Source organism: Triticum dicoccoides, chromosome 7B, assembly GCF_002162155.2.
Source record: "Triticum dicoccoides isolate Atlit2015 ecotype Zavitan chromosome 7B, WEW_v2.0, whole genome shotgun sequence".
In the NCBI taxonomy this organism is placed as follows: domain Eukaryota; kingdom Viridiplantae; phylum Streptophyta; class Magnoliopsida; order Poales; family Poaceae; genus Triticum; species Triticum dicoccoides.
In genome coordinates, this window is record NC_041393.1 from 704062530 (window position 1) to 704083757 (window position 21228).

The following is a 21228-nucleotide window of genomic DNA, read 5'->3' on the forward strand; positions in this document are numbered from 1 at the left end:
ACTGTACTAGTTTTTAAAGTTAAAGCCGTCATGCATGTACTTGGCAAAGTGCTGGCTTTGCATCCTGCACATCCTTTACTGAGTTCTTTATAGCCGCACTCAGTATTCTGTTGCCTTTGCTCAGTGCCCAACAGGATGCACTAGGCTAACAGCTTGAAACTCGGCAATGAGGCCGATTCCAGTAGTGATGACAAGTTTTGTTAAATTTAATTGATAATTACGTAGGTTGGAATTTCACCCAAAGAGAAACCAGGGGGTTCACTGAGCCAACCACTCATCTGTATTTTGCAATAACAAAAGGTCACTAGGTCAGGAGCCACATCATTATTTGTTTCTCAAAATCAAAACTTCAGCAAGGCTCCGGGAGGACTTTCTGGCTTGGCACCCGGAGCGTACTGGTGTGTTCACGGTACGTAGTGCATATCTATTGGCAACATCCCATCATGATGAAGTTTTTGCGGGTGGGGCGTGTAGCGCGTAGCCGGATGGGGAACGGACAGTATGGAAGGTCATCGGGCAGTCTGCAGTACCACAGAAGATGAAGATTATGGTGTGGAAAATTGTGTCCGGAGCGCTGGCAACGACAGAGAACGGAATGAACGGGCACATCTCCACGCACGCTACATGTCCGGTCGGATGCGATGGGTGCAGTCTGGCCCATACCACGCAAGGAGGAGATTACAAATTTTGATTGTGTTTGGTTATTGCTGCTACTTGCTCGCTGCTGCGGCGTCGTTCCTTGCATGATTATCATGCTAATATGGCGTGCATGGCAGCTTCGACAGGGAATCACTCATGGGAAGGAGTGCGGCCCTACCCATGTGTCTGTGGATTATCTAACCCTCTACATGAGATCAATCTTAGATGCTCAAAGGTATACCACGGAGGAATTATAAAAGGAAAGAAAAATGTGGAGGATCCGTGGGAACGACACAATATGACGGCGTTATATATTGATGGTTCTTTTTTGGAGGAGGATGGTGCGGCAGCAGCTCGAATGATTCTGCGAAGACATGACAGCTCGGTCATTTTCTCGGCATACCTTTTTTGTTTAATTGCAATGACGCTGTGGACACTAAAATCCACACGCTAATGATCGGTATGGCGCTTGGCCGTCAACATACAAAACTACCAATTATGGTTCAGTGTGATGCTTCTACTGCCCTATCTTCTTTATCCAGTTGTACCTTAGATCATTCGGCTTATGGTCATTTTCTAGCAGAGATTAAGTCTCCAATGATCTATATAGTGTTTATTCCCCAGAAAGTGCATAGGCCCCAAAATAGTGTTGCAGATTGTCTGCCAAGGTATACTCGCTCTGAGCGAGCTCTGGCTATGTGGCTCGGTAAAGGACCCCCATGTGCATCTCGAGCCCTGGGGGTCGCGTGAGTTTGGTAGCTTGACAAGGACAGTCAGAAACTTGCAAAACGACTGGACAAGCTACACCAACGATTGGTAGGGCGAGGCCCTACGGATGAGGAGAAGAATGGCATGCAGAAACTCCGAGAGGCGATGCGCCTCGAAGAGATATGGCTAAGACAGCGCTCCCGAGTTCCATGGCTGCGAGAAGGTGATCGTAACACGGCATATTTTCAAGCTCAAGCCAGGGAACGGAAGCGGGCTAACAGGATCGTGGGACTCAAGCGAGCGGACGGCTCTGTTTGTGTCTCGGAGGTGGAGGACAAAGCTGAAATCCAAGCTTTCTACCAGGCCTTATATACAACGCAAGGTGCTAATGACACTAGTGCGTTGTTATCCCATGTTCCATACCGGGTAACTCCAGAGATGAATGAAATGCTATGTAAACCATACGAGGCCGAGGAGGTACATCGTGCATTGTTCCAGATGGCCCCGTCGAAAGCGCCTGGAGTGGACGGCTTCACTGCCGGCTTCTTCCAGCGCCATTGGAAGTTACTGCGGGAGGAGGTGACCCAGGCGGTTCTTGCTTTTCTCAACGGTCGTGAATTACCGGTGGGCCTAAATGACACGTCGATCACATTGATCCCCAAGGTATGTCACCCCCAGAGCATAACGTAGTACCGTCCTATTGCTCTTTGCCCTGTTCTTTATAAGTTGGCAGTCAAGGTGATCGCTAACAAGTTACAACTATGCATGAATGATATTGTCAGTGAAGAACAGAGTGCATTTGTTCCGGGTCGTTTGATAACGGACAATGTTCTCGTTGCTTTTGAAAGTGTGCACACTATGAAGCGACGGAAGAAAGGGAAAAATTACACTTGCGCAGTTAAGCTGGATATGATGAAGGCTTACGATAGAGTGGAGTGGCACTTTTTGGAAGCAATGCTGCTGAAGTTGGGCTTTCACGCGGATTTGGTCAGGCTGATTATGAAATATGTCACTTCAGTTAGGTTTTCAGTTCGTGTCAATGGCGAACTTCAACCCTTCTTCAACCCATCGAGAGGGCTTCGGCAGGGATGTCCAGTGTCCCCATATCTTTTTCTTCTCTGCGCTGAAGGCTTCTCATCGCTGCTGAAACACTACGGAAACTTTGTTGATCGAGGAATCAGGGTGAACTTCAGAGCACCATGGGCGAGTCATCTCTTGTTCGCCGACGACAGTCTTATTCTAGAGATTTACGGTGAGGCGTCGGGACAGAGTGTCAACAGGAGCAAAAGCTCGATCTTCTTTAGTCCCAACACACCTGCATCTCTTAGACGAGATTTGAAGCTAACACTTGGGGTTCCAGTCGAGGCTTTCTCGGAGCGGCACCCGCATCTACAGCTGTTGGCAAAATCAACAGTGGTACTTTTGATTACCTAGGGGACAGAGCCCGCGGGTATATGCAAGGTTGGTCGGAGAGGCTATTTGCATGCGCTGGGAGAGAAGCACTCCTCAAATCCATTGTCCAAGCAATACCGACGTTTAGCATGAGCTGCTTTCTCCTGACTAAGAAGGTGTGCAAGGGTCTGACCTCGAACATGGCAAAATTCTGGTGGGGGAGTTCCATTGACAGGAGGTCACTCCATTGGATTGCATGGGACAAGCTTGCAACACCAAAGTGTAATGGCGGAATGGGCTTTTGCGATCTTCGGATCTTCAACCTAGCACTATTAGGAAAGCAAGGATGGCATTTCATGACAAATCCAGACTCCTTATGTGCCAGGGTTATGAAAGGGAAATATTTCCCGGACACCGACTTCATGCACGCCTCGGTACCGAACACCTCCTCGGCGACGTGGAGAGCCATCGTGGCAGGTCGGACAGCTTTGCAGACGGGACTGGTGAAGCGACTTGGTAATGGGTCCTCTATTTCAGTTTGGGAGGACAAGTGGATCCCTTCTATGGTGACAATGTCCCCGATGCTATGCCCCGCAGGTGCGACAATACAAACTGTTGATGAGTTGATTGACATTGCTAGTTGGAGCTGGCGAAGGGATGTAGTGAGGGAAATTTCATTGCACTGGATGTGACAGCAATTCTTAACATCCCGATACGGCGTGCAGGAGGTGAAGACTTCCTTGTGTGGGCTCATGAGAGATCAGGTATTTACTCGGTTAAATCAGCGTACCGGGCTCTAGTGAATCAAAAAGAGTGTTTAGCTTTGGATGAAGGGCAGGTTACCGACACCTCAGTGAATCAACAACCGATGTGGAATGCAATCTGGAAGCTAAAAGTGGCTCCGAAAGTGAGGGTTTTCTGGTGGCGGGTAATGAGGGGCATCTTACCAGACGAATGGACTCTAAAATATCGCCACATAAGACAGATTAGCACCTGTAAGATTTGTCTAGCCATGGAGGAGGATATGGAACATGCACTGATACACTGCTCGCATGCTCGGAGGTTTTGGGAGGAAACAAGACTGTTATTTCATGTTGATCTACCCTGACTACATCCTCTTACTTGGACGAGAGACATCCTATGCGATCTCCGTTTATCTGACAAGGAACGGGGCGATCTTCATCACGGTGATGTGGGCAATTTGGACTTCGCGAAACCGTTTGACTGATGACAAGGAGGGATGGAACCCAACATATTTAGTCAGACGGGTTAGAGAGGATCTAGCCATCTTGGAGTTTCCTTGGCAGCAGGAAATCCCACTACCAGGCTTCGGCTGGGAGCCTCCTGATGATCCTCATATCAAGATCAATACTGATGCTGCGGTTCACGTTGATGATGGCAATGCAGGAGCGGGAGGCGTCGCCCGTTCGTCCTCAGGCTTCAAGGGTGCATGGTGCAAGCCGATATTGGGTGTTACGGATCCTCTCATCACGGAGGCTCTAGTGCTGAAGGAAGGAGTCCTTCTTGCTACACTTTGAGGCTTCACGCATGTGATCATGGAGACTGACTGTCTAGAGGCAGTACAGCTCTGGAACTCTCGCTATACCGACCGGTTGGTAATAGCACCTATCTTGTTTGAAATTGGAGAGCTAGCCCTTAGTTTTACTTCCTTTCGTATTCAACATGTAATGAGAGCAGCCAATGGTCCTGCACACCTGTGTGCTAAGCGTGCATGTACGCTTAATGTGACCGAAAGTTGGCTCGATACCACTCCTAGTTTCCTGATCAGCAACCTTCTGGCTGACTGCTCAGCGAACGCTTTTGTTGAATAAAAGCTCCCTAAAGTTGCCCGCAAAAAAAGGACCCCCATGTATTGAGGATATATGTTGGGGAACGTAGTAATTTCAAAAAAATTCCTACGCACACGCAAGATCATGGTGATGGCATAGCAACGAGAGGGGAGAGTGTTATCCACATACCCTCGTAGACCGTAAGCGGAAGCGTTATGACAACGTGGTTGATGTAGTCGTACATCTTCACGATCCGACCGATCCAAGTACCGAACGTACGGTACCTCCGAGTTCAGCACACGTTCAGCTCGATGACGATACCCGGGCTCCGATCCAGCAAAGCTTCGGCGATGAGTTCCGTCAGCACGACGGCGTGGTGACGATGATGATGCTCTACCGGCGCAGGGCTTCGCCTAAACTCCGCGACGATATGCCGAGGTGGAATATGGTGGAGGGGGGCACCGCACACGGCTAAGGAATGATCCGTAGATCAACTTGTGTGTCTATGGGGTGCCCCCCGCCCCCGTATATAAAGGAGCCAGGGGGAGGAGGCGGCCGGCCAAGGAGGGCGCGCGAAGGAGGGAGTCCTACTCCCACCGGGAGTAGGACTCCCTTCTTTCCTAGTTGGAATAGGAGAAGGGGGGAAAGAGGAGGAAGAGGGGAAGGAAAGGGGGGGCGCCGCCCCCCTTCCCTTGTCCTATTCGGACTAGGAAGGGGAGGGGAGCGCGGCCCCCTCCTGCCTCCTTCCCTCTTCTCCCTCGAGGCCATTGTAGGCCCAATAACCCCCCGGGGGGTTCCGGTAACCTCCCGGTGCTCCGATAAAATGCCGATTTCACCCGGAACAATTCCGATGTACAAATATAGGCTTCCAATATATCGATCTTTATGTCTCGACCATTTCGAGACTCCTCGTTACGTCCGTGATCACATCCGGGACTCTGAACAAACTTTGGTACATCAAAACTTATAAACTCATAATAAAACTGTTATCGTAACGTTAAGCGTGCGGACCCTACGGGTTCGAGAACTATGTAGACATGACCTGGAACTATTCTCGATCAATAACCAATAGCGGAACCTGGATGCCCATATTGGTTCCTACATATTCTTCGAAGATCTTTATCGGTCAAACCGCATAACAACATACGTTGTTCCCTTTGTCATCGGTATGTTACTTGCCCGAGATTTGATCGTCAGTATCCAATACCTAGTTCAATCTCGTTACCGGCAAGTCTCTTTACTCGTTCCGTAATGCATCATTCCGTAACCAACTCATTTGGTCACATTGCTTGCAAGGCTTATAAAGATGTGCATTACCGAGAGGGCCCAGAGATACCTCTCCGACAATCGGAGTGACAAAACCTAATCTCGAAATACGCCAACTCAACATGTACCTTCGGAGACACCTGTAGTACTCCTTTATAATCACCCAGTTACATTGTGACGTTTGGTAGTACCCAAAGTGTTCCTCCGGTAAACGGGAGTTGCATATTTCTCATAGTTACAGGAACATGTATAAGTCATGAAGAAAGCAATAGCAATATACCAAACGATCAAGTGCTATGCTAACGGAATGGGTCATGTCAACCACATCATTCTTCTAATGATGTGATCCCATTAATCAAATGACAACACATGTCTATGGTTAGGAAAGATAACCATCTTTGATTAACGAGCTAGTCAAGTAGAGGCATACTAGTGACTATATGTTTGTCTATGTATTCACACATGTATCATGTTTCCGGTTAATACAATTCTAGCATGAATAATAAACATTTATCATGATATGAGGAAATAAATAATAACTTTATTATTGACTCTAGGGCATATTTCCTTTAGTCTCCCACTTGCACTAGAGTCAATAATCTAGATTACATAGTAATGATTCTAACACCCATGGAGTCTTGGTGCTGGTCATGTTTTGCTCGTGAGAGTGGCTTAGTCAACGGGTCTGCAACATTCAGATTCGTATGTATCTTGCAAATCTCTATGTCTCCCACTTGGACTTGGTCCCGAATGGAATTGAAGCGTCTCTTGATGTGCTTGGTCCTCTTGTGAAATCTGGATTCCTTTGCCAAGGCAATTGCACCAGTATTGTCACAGAAGATTTTCATTGGTCCCGATGCACTAGGTATGACACCTAGATCGGAAATGAACTCCTTCATCTAGACTCCTTCATTTGCTGCTTCCGAAGTAGCTATGTACTCCGCTTCACATGTAGATCCCGCCACGATGCTTTGTTTAGAACTGCACCAACTTACAGCTCCACCGTTTAATAAAAACACATATCCGGTTTGCGATTTAGAATCGTCCGGATCAGTGTCAAAGCTTGCATCGACGTAACCATTTACGACTAGCTCTTTGTCACCTCCATATACGAGAAACATATCCTTAGTCCTTTTCAGGTATTTCAGGATGTTCTTGACCATTGTCCAGTGATCCATTCCTGGATTACTTTGGTACCTTCCTGCCAAGCTTATTGCTAAGCATACGTCAGGTCTGGTACACAGCATTGCATACATGATAGAGCCTATGGCTGAAGCATAGGGAACATCTTTCATTTTCTCTCTATCTTCTGCTGTGGTCCGGCATTGAGTTTGACTCAACTTTACACCTTGTAGTACGGGCAAGAACCCTTTCTTTGCCTGATCCATTTTGAACTTTTTCAAAATTTTCTCAAGTTTTGTGCTTTGTGAAAGTCCTATTAAGCGTCTTGATCTATCTCTATAGATCTTGATGCCCAATATGTAAGCAGCTTCACCGAGGTCTTTCATTGAAAAACTTTTATTCAAGTATCCCTTTATGCTATCCAGAAATTCTATATCATTTCCAATTAATAATATGCCTTCTACATATAATATCAGAAATGCTACAGAGCTCCCACTCACTTTCTTGTAAATACAGGCTTCTCCAAAAGTCTGTATCAAACCATATGCTTTGATCACACTATCAAAGCGTTTATTCCAACTCCGAGATGCTTGCACCAGTCCATAAATGGAACGCTGGAGCTTGCACACTTTGTTAGCACCTTTTGGGTCTACAAAACCTTCTGGCTGCATCATATACAACTCTTCTTTCAGAAATCCATTCAAGAATGCAGTTTTGACATCCATTTGCCAAATTTCATAATTATGAAATGGAGCAATAGCTAACATGATTCGGACAGACTTAAGCATCGCTACGGGTGAGAAAGTCTCATCGTAGTCAACTCCTTGAACTTGTCGAAAACCTTTCGCAATAAGTCGAGCTTTATAGACAGTTACATTACCATCAGCGTCAGTCTTCTTCTTAAAGATCCATTTATTCTCAATTGCTTGTCGATCATCGGGCAAGTCAACCAAAGTCCATACTTTATTTTCATACATGGATCCCATCTCAGATTTCATGGTCTCTAGCCATTTGGCGGAATCTGGGCTCATCATCGCTTCCTCATAGTTCGTAGGTTCATCATGGTCAAGCAACATGACTTCTAGAATTGGATTACTGTACCACTCTAGTGCGGATATTACTCTGGTAGACCTACGAGGTTCAGTAGAAACTTGATCTGAAGTTTCATGATCAATATCATTAGCTTCCTCACTAATTGGTGTAGTTGTCACAGGAACCGGTTCTTGTGATGAACTACTTTCCAATAAGGGAGTAGATACAGTTATCTCATCAAGTTCTACTTTCCACCCACTCACTTCTTTCGAGAGAATCTCCTTTTCTAAAAAGGATCCGTTTTTAGCAACGAAAATCTTGCCCTCAGATCTGTGATAGAAGGTGTACCCTATAGTCTCTTTTGGGTATCCTATGAAGACACATTTCTCCGATTTGGGTTCGAGCTTATCTGGTTGAAGTTTCTTCACATAAGCATCGCAGCCCCAAACTTTAAGAAACGACAACTTTGGTTTCTTGCCAAACCACAGTTCATAAGGCATCGTCTCAACGGATTTTGATGGTGCCCTATTTAACGTGAATGCGGCCGTCTCTAAAGCATAACCCCAAAACGATAGCGGTAAATCAGTAAGAGACATCATAGATCGCACCATATCTAGTAAAGTATGATTACGACGTTCGGACACACCATTTCGTTGTGGTGTTCCGGGTGGCATGAGTTGCGAAACTATTCCGCATTGTTTCAAGTGTAGACCAAACTCGTAACTCAAATATTCTCCTCCACGATCAGATCGTAGAAATTTTATTTTCTTGTTACGATGATTTTCCACTTCACTCTGAAATTCTTTGAACTTTTCAAATGTTTCAGACTTATGTTTCATCAAGTAGATATACAAATATCTGCTCAAATCATCTGTGAAGGTGAGAAAATAACGATACCCGCCGCGAGCCTCAACATTCATTGGTCCACAAACATCAGTATGTATGATTTCCAACAAATCAGTTGCTCGCTCCATAGTTCCGGAGAATGGCGTTTTAGTCATCTTGCCCATGAGGCACGGTTCGCAAGTACCAAGTGATTCATAATCAAGTGATTCCAAAAGCCCATCAGTATGGAGTTTCTTCATGCGCTTTACACCGATATGACCTAAACGGCAGTGCCACAAATAAGTTGCACTATCGTTATCAACTCTGCATCTTTTGGTTTCAACACTATGAATATGCGTATCACTACTATCGAGATTCAATAAAAATAGACCACTTTTCAAGGGTGCATGACCATAAAAGATATTACTCATATAAATAGAACAACCATTATTCTCTGATTTAAATGAATAACCGTCTTGCATCAAACAAGATCCAGATATAATGTTCATGCTCAACGCTGGCACCAAATAACAATTATTTAGGTCTAAAACTAATCCCGATGGTAGATGTAGAGGTAGCGTGCCGACCGCGATCACATCGACTTTGGAACCATTTCCCACGCGCATCGTCACCTCGTCCTTAGCCAATCTTCGCTTAATTCGTAGTCCCTGTTTTGAGTTGCAAATATTAGCAACAGAACCAGTATCAAATACCCAGGTGCTACTGCGAGCATTAGTAAGGTAGACATCAATAACATGTATATCACATATACCTTTGTGCACTTTGCCATCCTTCTTATCCGCCAAATACTTGGGGCAGTTCCGCTTCCAGTGTCCAGTCTGTTTGCAGTAGAAGCACTCAGTTTCAGGCTTAGGTCCAGACTTGGGTTTCTTCTCTTGAGCAGCAACTTTCTTGTTGTTCTTTTTGAAGTTCCCCTTCTTCTTCCCTTTGCCCTTTTTCTTGAAACTGGTGGTCTGGTTAACCATCAACACTTGATGCTCCTTCTTGATTTCTACCTCCGTGGCTTTTAGCATCGCGAAGAGCTCGGGAATAGTCTTGTTCATCCCTTGCATATTATAGTTCATCACGAAGCTCTTGTAGCTTGGTGGCAGTGATTGAAGAATTCTGTCAATGACACTATCATCAGGAAGATTAACTCCTAGTTGAATCAAGTGATTATTATACCCATACATTTTGAGTATGTGTTCACTGACAGAACTATTCTCCTCCATCTTGCAGCTATAGAACTTATTGGAGACTTCATATCTCTCAATCCGGGCATTTGCTTGAAATATTAACTTCAACTCCTGGAACATCTCATATGCTCCATGACGTTCAAAACGTCGTTGAAGACCCGGTTCTAAGCCGTAAAGCATGGCACACTAAACTATCGAGTAGTCATCAGCTTTGCTCTGCCAGACATTCTTAACGTCGTCAGTTGCATCAGCAGCAGGCCTGGCACCCAGCGGTGCTTCCAGGACGTAACTTTTCTGTGCAGCAATGAGGATAATCCTCAGGTTATGGACCCAGTCCGTGTAATTGCTACCATCATCTTTCAACTTTGCTTTCTCAAGGAACGCATTAAAATTCAACGGAACAACAGCACGAGCCATCTATCTACAAACAAACATAGACAAGCAAAATACTATCAGGTACTAAGTTCATGATAAATTTAAGTTCAATTAATCATATTACTTAAGAACTCCCACTTAGACAGACATCTCTCTAGTCATCTAAGTGATCACGTGATCCAAATCAACTAAACCATGTCCGATCATCACGTGAGATGGAGTAGTTTCAATGGTGAACATCACTATGTTGATCATATCTACTATATGATTCACGTTCGACCTTTCGGTCTCCGTGTTCCGAGGCCATATCTGTATATGCTAGGCTCGTCAAGTATGACCTGAGTATTCCGCGTGTGCAACTGTTTTACACCCGTTGTATTTGAACGTAGAGCCTATCACACCCGATCATCACGTGGTGTCTCAGCACGAAGAACTTTCGGAACGGTGCATACTCAGGGAGAACACTTCTTGATTATTAGTGAGAGATCATCTTAAAATGCTACCGTCAATCAAAGCAAGATAAGATGCATAAAGGATAAACATCACATGCAATCAATATAAGTGATATGATATGGCCATCATCATCTTGTGCTTGTGATCTCCATCTTCGAAGCACCGTCGTGATCACCATCGTCACCGGCGCGACACCTTGATCTCCATCGTAGCATCGTTGTCGTTACGCCATCTATTGCTTCTACGACTATCGCTACCGCTTAGAGATAAAGTAAAGCAATTACAGGGCGTTTGCATTCCATACAATAAAGCGACAACCATATGGCTCCTGCCAGTTGCCGATAACTTCGGTTACAAAACATGATCATCTCATACAACAAAATATAGCATCACGTCTTGACCATATCACATCACAACATGCCCTGCAAAAACAAGTTAGACATCCTCTACTTTGTTGTTGCAAATTTTACGTGGCTGCTACGGGCTTAGCAAGATCCTTCTTACCTACGCATCAAAACCACAACGACAGTTCATCAAGTTACTGATGTTTTAACCTTCGCAAGGACCGGGCGTAGCCACACTCGATTCAGCTAAAGTGAGAGAGACAGACACCCGGCAGCCACCTTTAAGCACAAGTGCTCGTAACGGTGAAACCAGTCTCGTGTAAGCGTACGCGTAATGTCGGTCCGGGCCGCTTCATCTCACAATACCGCCGAACCAAAGTATGACATGCTGGTAAGCAGTATGACTTGTATCGCCCACAACTCACTTGTGTTCTACTCGTGCATATAACATCAACGCATAAAACCTAGGCTCGGATGCCACTGTTGGGGAACGTAGTAATTTCAAAAAAATTCCTACGCACACGCAAGATCATGGTGATGGCATAGCAATGAGAGGGGAGAGTGTTGTCCACATACCCTCGTAAACCGTAAGCGGAAGCGTTATGACAACACGGTTGATGTAGTCGTACGTCTTCACGATCCGACCGATCCAAGTACCGAACGTACGGCACCTCCGAGTTCAGCACACGTTCAGCTCGATGACGATCCCCGGGCTCCGATCCAGCAAAGCTTCGGGGATGAGTTCCGTCAGCACGATGGCGTGGTGACGATGATGATGCTCTACCGGCGCAGGGCTTCGCCTAAACTCCGCGACGATATGACCGAGGTGGAATATGGTGGAGGGGGGCACCGCACACGGCTAAGGAACGATCTGTACATCAACTTGTGTGTCTATGGGGTGCCCCCCGCCCCCGTATATAATGGAGCCAGGGGGGAGGAGGCGGCCGGCCAAGGAGGGCGCGCCAAGGGGCGAGTCCTACTCACACCGGGAGTAGGAGTCCCTTCTTTCCTAGTTGGAATAGGAGAAGGGGGGAAAGAGGAGGAAGAGGGGAAGGAAAGGGGGGGCGCCGCCCCCCTTCCCTTGTCCTATTCGGACTAGGAAGGGGAGGGGTGCGCGGCCACCTCCTGCCTCCTTCCCTCTTCTCCCTCGAGGCCCATGTAGGCCCAATAACCCCCCGGGGGGTTCCGGTAACCTCCCAGTGCTCCGGTAAAATGCCGATTTCACCTGGAACAATTCCGATATACAAATATAGGCTTCCAATATATCGATCTTTATGTCTCGACCATTTCGAGACTCCTCGTTACGTCCGTGATCACATCCGGGACTCTGAACAAACTTTGGTACATCAAAACTTATAAACTCATAATAAAACTGTCATCGTAACGTTAAGCGTGCGGACCATACGGGTTCGAGAACTATGTAGACATGACCTGGAACTATTCTCGGTCAATTACCAATAGCGGATCCTGGATGCCCATATTGGTTCCTACATATTCTTTGAAGATTTTATCGGTTAAACCGCATAACAACATACGTTGTTCCCTTTGTCATCGGTATGTTACTTGCTCGAGATTTGATCGTCAGTATCTAATACCTAGTTCAATCTCGTTACCGGCAAGTCTCTTTACTTGTTCCGTAATGCATCATTCCATAACCAACTCATTTGGTCACATTGCTTGCAAGGCTTATAAAGATGTGCATTACCGAGAGGGCGCAGAGATACCTCTCCGACAATCGGAGTGACAAAACCTAATCTCGAAATACGCCAACTCAACATGTACCTTCGGAGACACCTGTAGTACTCCTTTATAATCACCCAGTTACGTTGTGACGTTTGGTAGTACCCAAAGTGTTCCTCCGGTAAACGGGAGTTGCATATTTCTCATAGTTACAGGAACATGTATAAGTCATGAAGAAAGCAATAGCAATATACTAAATGATTAAGTGCTATGCTAACAGAATGGGTCATGTCAATCACATCATTCTTTTAATGATGTGATCCCATTAATCAAATGACAACACATGTCTATGGTTAGGAAACATAACCATCTTTGATTAACGAGCTAGTCAAGTAGAGGCATACTAGTGACTATATGTTTGTCTATGTATTCACACATGTATCATGTTTCCGGTTAATACAATTCTAGCATGAATAAAAAACATTTATCATGATATGAGGAAATAAATAATAACTTTATTATTGCCTCTAAGGCATATTTCCTTCAATATATTGCTTGTAACTCTAAGGCGTTGTTTGGATAGGAGGAATATAGAGAACGCAATCTACGTAAGCCAAGGAAACTGCCTAACCGTAAAAAATCTTGTTTGGCTCGTCCAACAACCCCGTGGATAGGGGAAACTCGTTTCCCAAAAACCCATAATTCCGGGTTTGTGGGAAAACTAGTATTACTCGTTTTTCCACAAACGCGATTAGCATATACAGATGCAACTGCCTTTCTCCACCCCCGCCTATTCCTCAACCACCTCAGATGGCGCCAATTCTGCTTTTTGCATCTCAACTCGCGCCCTTTTCACTGCCTATAAAAGACAGACTTTGTTTCCCGCATGTTATACACCCAGATCGCAAAGGGCTGGTTGTGATCCCCGTGATAGGCAATGAATGGGAGACGTTGACCTTGGATCTGAAGTTGGTCATCTTCAATAAGGCTCCACATCTCCTTCTGGCTTTCCGTGCATCGTCTTCCCACCTTCAATCAGTCTTCCCATCTTCTATCAGGTTCAATGGCTTCACCATCCTACACAGTAGTACGAATTTGTATTTGTAAATATTTTCATGGTACTGTTGATTGAATTAATCTATTTGGTAGTGAACCCTATTTTGCATAAAACCTCTGATAATTTCATATGGGTAATTCCTATGACATAGTAGATCCAACAACCTGGTAATCTGTTAATCTAAATGATAACACGTACTGTTGAAGGAAAAATTAGAGGCACCTCTGATTAGGGAGTACCGTAAATATGAACATGTGGCACATAAGAGAATCAGATTGCACTATGAATGCCTATATACATACTAAAATGATCAAACACCGAGCCACAATTAGATTATCGATGACTATATATATCAAGTGCAGTAGTTAATTTTTCATGACAAGGATGCAGTTTAAAGCACACTGTAAGGATAATTTTCCATAAGTATCAATCATATTTATCCAGAATATATAGTGTGCAGTAAGAGCTAAGAAGTAAGCAGATGAAGATTAGAATACCTTGTGATGTCATCTGATCTTGATAGCAGTACGTGGGGCAAGCGAGACCAGATTTAATAGCAAATTAAAGATCTTGGCAGCAATCTAGGAAAATAACTGATAAGGGATGTGAACATCCCGTTAGACAAACAAGCGACAAAAATTCAAGTGTCCAGTCATAGCATGAACAAAAGATTAGTGGCATGCTCATTTTCTTCCACTTCGTAGATTTATTCCTTTTCAACCAAATGACTCATCTTCCATTATTGCTTCTTCTATCCCCTCTGTAGAAAAATATGGATGATGAGAAGGAAAAAAAATTAAGAAGGAAAACACAGATAAAGCTAAGCGCCATGTATGGAAATCTTCAGAGGACAAAATACTGCTGAATATATTAAAAGAACAAAGCCTACATGGAGGAAAAGAAGGAACATGTTACACAAAGAAAGCATGGCGTGATATCTAAGAACAATTCAATGATTCAAGGGTAGAAAAACTTGAATTACAACAACTGAAAAATCGTCATAAGTACTACAGGAGTTGCTACAGCACCATGGACAGACTTCTAGAACTCACGGGATTTGGTTGGGATGAAGATGACAAAATGATAAAAGCTCCAGAAGATATTTGGGAAGAACTAATTAAGGTAAGTTTGTTCGAGTAGAATTCATATAAATTTTCCAAATCCTATTATTAAAAAAAACATTAAACAACTTGCAGAAGGATAAGGCTATCCAAGAATATCGAGATAAGGTGTGGCCTAGTTGGATAGATCTTCAAGCCATATGTGCTAGTTCAACAGCATCCGGAGCTGGTGCTGTATCTAGCAAAGGAAAAGATGGTACATGTACGACCAAATCTTCACAAATAGATCTCAATACGGAAGTTGAAGTACATGACATCGATTCTGATGAAATCAATGCTTCCACTGGTGTCTTCACCAAGAAGTCAACTACCATTGAGCCAGAAAAAAAGAAGTCCCTTGGAAGTGGATCCAAGGAAACTGCAAGAGGACAAAAACGGACAGCCCATTATGCCATAATAGCAATTGATCGCCTTGCAGATGCATCACTTAGCATTGCTGAAGCAAAGAAAACAGTAGCACAACAAACTGAAGCTTACTCGGTTAAATCTTGTATGGCAATACTAAATAGTATGAGTAATCTAGATCCCAAAGAGAAACTAAAAGCGGTAAAGGCATTTACAGATGGTGATAAATGAGCCATTTTCATTGAGATGGATGAAGAGAAGCGGAAGCTCTGGATTCTTGATCCTTAGAATTTTTGTAATAAACCTTTGAGCATAGTATTTTATTTCAGTTGTTGTCGCACTTTACAAGATTCAGAAAACAATTTCACTTATATTTTGTCAGTTTGTGTGAAGTAATAAATATTGTTTTCAGTTTGGTATTGTTCATTGTCCGGTTCAGCACTATTACATTTTAAAACAATTATCCAGAGATGATATGGTCAACTGTGCAAATCGTGCAGGGATCTATGAACATTTCGGATGTCCCAGATGATGAACTTTCTGATTCCGAGCAAGTGCTTATTAATAACATTTCTGCAGTGTCCTTGTTTCGCGATGTGTTGTTCACAAGGTTATTCAGAACGCCCCGCAACACTTCTATATTAACTGGTGCTCAGAAAATGATAGAGTTTTTAGAAGGACATCCAGTTAGATTTTATGAACAATTTCGTCTTGAGAAGCACACATTCTACTTGTTGCGGGATGCTTTGTGCGAGAGGAAGTTACTCAAGGATACAAATTGAATGACAGTGGACGAACAACTACTCATGTTTCTACATACAATTGGTCACAATGTTAGAAACCGTGTCATCCAAGATAGATATCAGCATTCTGGCGAACCAGTCAGCCGACACTTCAACAAAGTTTTAGACGCCATAAATGGTTCGCGTGATGTTTGCATAACAGATTCAAGTAATCAAGTCCCATCAAAAATATTGGGTGACGCAAGATTCTACCCATATTTCAAGGTATGTTTGCTATTAGAAGCAGATACTCTTTTACATATGATTTTCATATATAGAAGGACAACACCATTTAAACTTTATTTTCTGACTAACAAAAAATCCCAACAGAACTGCCTAGGAGCAATTGATGGGACACATATTGAGGCAAAAGTCAGGCTTGATAAGCAAACTCATTATAGAAACAGACATGGTTATCCGTCTCAAAATGTAATGGCAGTAGTGTCATTTGACATGACATTCGCTTATGTCGCTGCTGGATGAGAGGGTTCTGCATCGGATCAAGCTGTTCTAAGATGGGATGTGACTAGTGGGGGTTTAGTTGTTCCTGAAGGTGAAGAACAATTATTTGTGTATCTACAATATATATAAAGATGCTGAGTTTGATATGAAATTAATGTGCAGGTAAATTTTACCTTGTTGATTCAGACTACGCAAATACTCCCAGATTTATTGCCCCGTATCATGGAGATCGCTATCATATTGCTTCTATTCGTGGAAGTAATCGGCGATATACTGGTGAGAAGGACTTGTTCAACCATCTACATGCACAATTGCGGAATGTTGTTGAACGAACTTTTGGTGTTCTAAAAGCTCATTTTCCAATTCTAAGTAGGAAAGGAGGAATTTCCTTATCCATACAGAACTCAAGTGAAAATTGTTATGGCTTGTTGCATTATCCACAACTTCATAAGGAAGGTTAATCATCCTGATGAGTTATTCGAGCTTTATGAGCATGGGGAAACAGAACAAAATACTAACCATGGTGGTCAACAAGTTCATGGGCAAGCAAGAGAAGATGATAGAGTTGCTGGTGAGAGAGTTCGTGCTGCCATCGCCCGAGAGTTGTGGACTAAACATCAACAACGTAGTGCTCAACTAGAAGATGATTAAATACTGTAATATTTGTTTTCCATCTTCAATTGCAGATATATATCTGCATAATTATTGTTGCAACTTTTAATTCTTTATATGGACATGAACTTCCCATTCTTTTATAGGCTTATATGCTCTATCTATCTCTCTCACCCTCTGCCTCTCCCTCTCTCTATCTGGAGCTAAAAGATGAAATGTTATTGTCTACTAATCTTTTCAGCATGTAAAGCAACCAATAAACTACTTCAAATTTGTGCATTTTTATGTGACATTCAAGTGTTCCCCTTGTACCTACGCACCAGATTCTTCAATGGACCAAGTAGATATGTAGCTAATTGCTAAGTCCTGTGAGTTATGAAGTAGTATACTCTCCGCAAGTGCGTGATGTAGACCATGAAAACATGCTAAGAAACCAAAAAGGGAGATAACTGTAGCTTCTCTCGTCAAGTGCATGATGTAGTTCATGTTAATTTACTAGTACAAAACTTGAAAATAATCCTCAAACATACCTGCTCCTCTGAATCCCCATCCGCTAGCTTGGAATCCCCATCCGCTACAGCTGCCTGCTGCCCCCGGCGCTGCCGATACAGGCTGATGTCGGTGCAGCCTGCATGGCCAGCGTTGAGGGGAGGCAGGCTTGTGCGTTGACCTGAAGCAGGACCGCTCGCGAGGTAGAGCTTGTGCGGCGTCGACGCCGACGAAACGGAGTACGCCTGGGGACCTAGCCGTCCAGGGGAGGGGAGGCGAGCAGCAACCAACATCCAGGGGCGGAGGCGCGCAGTAGTAGGCGTCCGCGCGCGGCGGCGTGTACCTGGCGACCTGGGAGTCCAGCAGCAACCAGTGTCCAGGACGGCGGAGGCGCGCCGTACCGGGCGTCCGCGCGCGGATTGTTTTACCTATGTGTGGTTTTACTGGTGCCAGGGTAGAAGTTCTTGATGGGCCAGATCCATCCCTCCTGATTCGACCAAGGGGCAACCCTCAAGGCCCATTGTTGCCCAACCCTATATCTGGCCCCACTGATTTGGGGGCATCCATTAGTAGCTAGGATTCCCTTACGACCGACACGAAGTGGGGTTCGTAGGGGGTGGCTGACTAGCAATACTATGCTTTTGTACGACAGGTGCCAAATCGAAGTTCTGCATTTGGTATTCGAACATCAAATCACCCTTTTCATACATATGTTTGGTCCACATGCAAGTGTGTTCGTGTTCTGATCCTCTCCCGCGTTATTCTTTTTGCCAAATTTATAAACAGCAGACGAGCGGGCGAGACGAGGGAGCAGCGGTGTGAGTGAGCGGAGGAGGAATCGGAGGGCAGCAGCAGCTCAACGAGCTTGGATGGATGAGGCCATGGTATGCGATTTGGGGAAAATGAGTCACTCACGGGAGGAGAATAGAATAGGAGCAGCTAGTGGTCGTGGGCATCCAAACAAGGAACTGGGCCGACCAGTTTTCCAAATTTCCATACCAAACGTAGTTATTTATAAACCGGTTATTCGTAAAAACTGACGTAAAACGGGTTTTCCTAGAAATCGGCTAAAAACTCATTTTCTATAATCCTATCGCTAATCTTCACTATCCAAACAACGCCTAACGTATTGGAATAAACTACTACTGTTCTCGGAAAAAAACAACATTGTCCGCGTAGAAATAATTAGGGACCTTCAAGAGTCTTTGTCTCCGCCTGCACCATCTTGGAACCATACAATCAGCTGGGTCTGCGTGCAACCTTTCTCGCAATTGCTATGCTTCAATGACATTGATTACGTACAATCAAGGGCGGGCAACTACCAAGGCACGCAGAACAAATATATCTTTCCTCGTCTACAAGAAAAGCTCTACTCCTCCTGTCGGCATCGTCACCGGTCCGCTCCATCCCCGATGACCTCTAGGCCATGGAAGTGCGGAGGATCTTGGCCCCCGCCGGTGGGAGGGGGGCCGTTTTTGTTCTTATTAGATTCAGCGTCTCGGTTGGGGGTGTGTGGCGTCGGTGATGTCCCTTAATAGAAATAGTGCCTCCCACGTTTTATCCCCGTCCCGATGGTGCGTCTAGCGTCGCCGGAGGGCGTGTGGTGCTCCGTCGGATCTCGCGGGATTCGGTCAGTGTTGGTCTTCGATGGATCTAATTGGATGCGGTCTTCGTTCGTCTTCGTTTGACTGTTTACGGGTTTGACCCTTGTGATCTATGACTTTCTTCATCGGCAATGGTTGCTACTCTGGTGCGCTGATCCTATGAGGACTTAGTACGACGACTTGCCAACTGTCTACTATAACAAGGTTTGCCCCACTCCGGTGTGGGAGCGGCGGTGACGGCCTTATAGTCGTCGATAGGTGGTTCACGAACATGGTTGTAATTTATATTACCTCTATTGTTATCTGTACTGATTGAAGATGAATAGATTGAAAGTTTTTTGAAAGAAAAATATCAATTAAAAAGCAAAGCCACAATAATAAACTACAAAATTGCATTGTTGGACATAAAAGGATAATAATTGATTAATGACTGAAGATTAAGAGAAACTTAATTATATTGAGCAGGAGATATTCTTCAGTTAGCAGGCTTTGCGTAGCCATGGGCCAGATGCAATTGGTTTGGCCTGAGAAGAAAAATCAGCCATGGCCCAGCTCGAGATACTTTCTAGTCATAGTTTGATTGACATCAGGTATAACCTAGCAGATCCTCGATCCTCGTCCAGTCTCACGTACGTTGCACCCAATCGATCCCACTACAGATCGAAGATGGATGAAACGGCGGCGGCCACCGGGGTGTCGCTCCCGGAGGACGCGATCCGCGGGGTCCTCGTCCGCTTGGAGGACACCGCCGCTCTCTTCCGCTGCGCCGTCACGTGCAGGCAGTGGAGCCGCCTTGTATCAGACGCCTCCTTCCTCCGTCGTTGCTGGCCGGATGATCAGGCGGCGTGCCGCCGCATGTGGTCGACCATCCTGGCCGGGTTCTTCACCCTGAAACGGCTGGACCGAACGGACCCCACCTTCGTGCCGGGGGAGGTAACCTTCACAACGTTCTTTGTCCCGACGCCGTGGTCGGTGTTCGGCCCCAGCCCCGGCTCCCTCTCCTCCTTCTTCCCGGACACCGATCCATGCCTTTTCTATGACGCGGTGCCACTCGCCGCACGCCGTGGCCTCCTTCTCGTGCGGATCGGTGTCCATGGCGATTTCGGCTATCAATATCGTCTTGCCATGTGCAATCTGCTTGGGGGCACATGCACCGTGCTTCCCCTACTAAGTGGTGGTTTGAATTTTGGCAAAAGCGGCTACGCAATCCTAACCAGTGCAGACTGCACCACAGAGCAGCAACCTTTGTTGTCGTCAGCAGGCTACTCGACCTTTTTCAAAGTGCTAATCCTCGGCATGGTGTATGATGGGCTCGATCCCAACTGTACACGTTCTCATCCAGAGAGGCCAGATGGAGAAAGCCTACAAAAATAGCTTTTGGAACCTATCGGCAGATTGGTGATTGTAGACATCCTGATGCTGTGGTGTCTCGCGGCAAGGTGCATTGGAGGGTCGGGCCCTGGTCAGTCGACGTGGACACTGAGACGAATCACATCTCTGGTATAATGATCATGCACTCGTATTCCGAAATGCACGACGAGCCACAGCTCACGGCCACCGCTGATGGGACGCTCTCAGTGTTATCGCTATCGAGGCCGGGTCTCAGTCTTGACATCTACACACGACAAAAAAAGAAAAAGAGTGACCATGGTGGTAGTTCCAAGTGGCTTAGTGCCGGCACTATCACATTGAAACCACCTGGGAGTATGGAAAGAAGATCAAGGCCAATATTCTTGAGCTTGTTAGGAGAGAAAAGTGGCACGATGCTACTCAAGGATAACCAGAAGCAAATTTATATGGCTGACCTTGAGACAGGAGTGATGGAGGAGTTGACTGACTGTTTGGATGGGCTTAACCGTCGGAAGATCATATTGTTGGAGTTGGACTGGTCTGCGTTATTCATTTCATGAGTTTCTAGGTGGTAGGTGCATGAA

General features: G+C 45.1%; 1 pseudogene; it reads left to right on the forward strand.

Annotated features, from left to right (window-relative positions):
- The first annotated feature begins 1512 nt into the window (after positions 1 to 1512).
- On the forward strand, positions 1513 to 17240 carry LOC119339458 (annotated as a pseudogene).
- The last annotated feature ends 3988 nt before the right edge of the window (positions 17241 to 21228 follow it).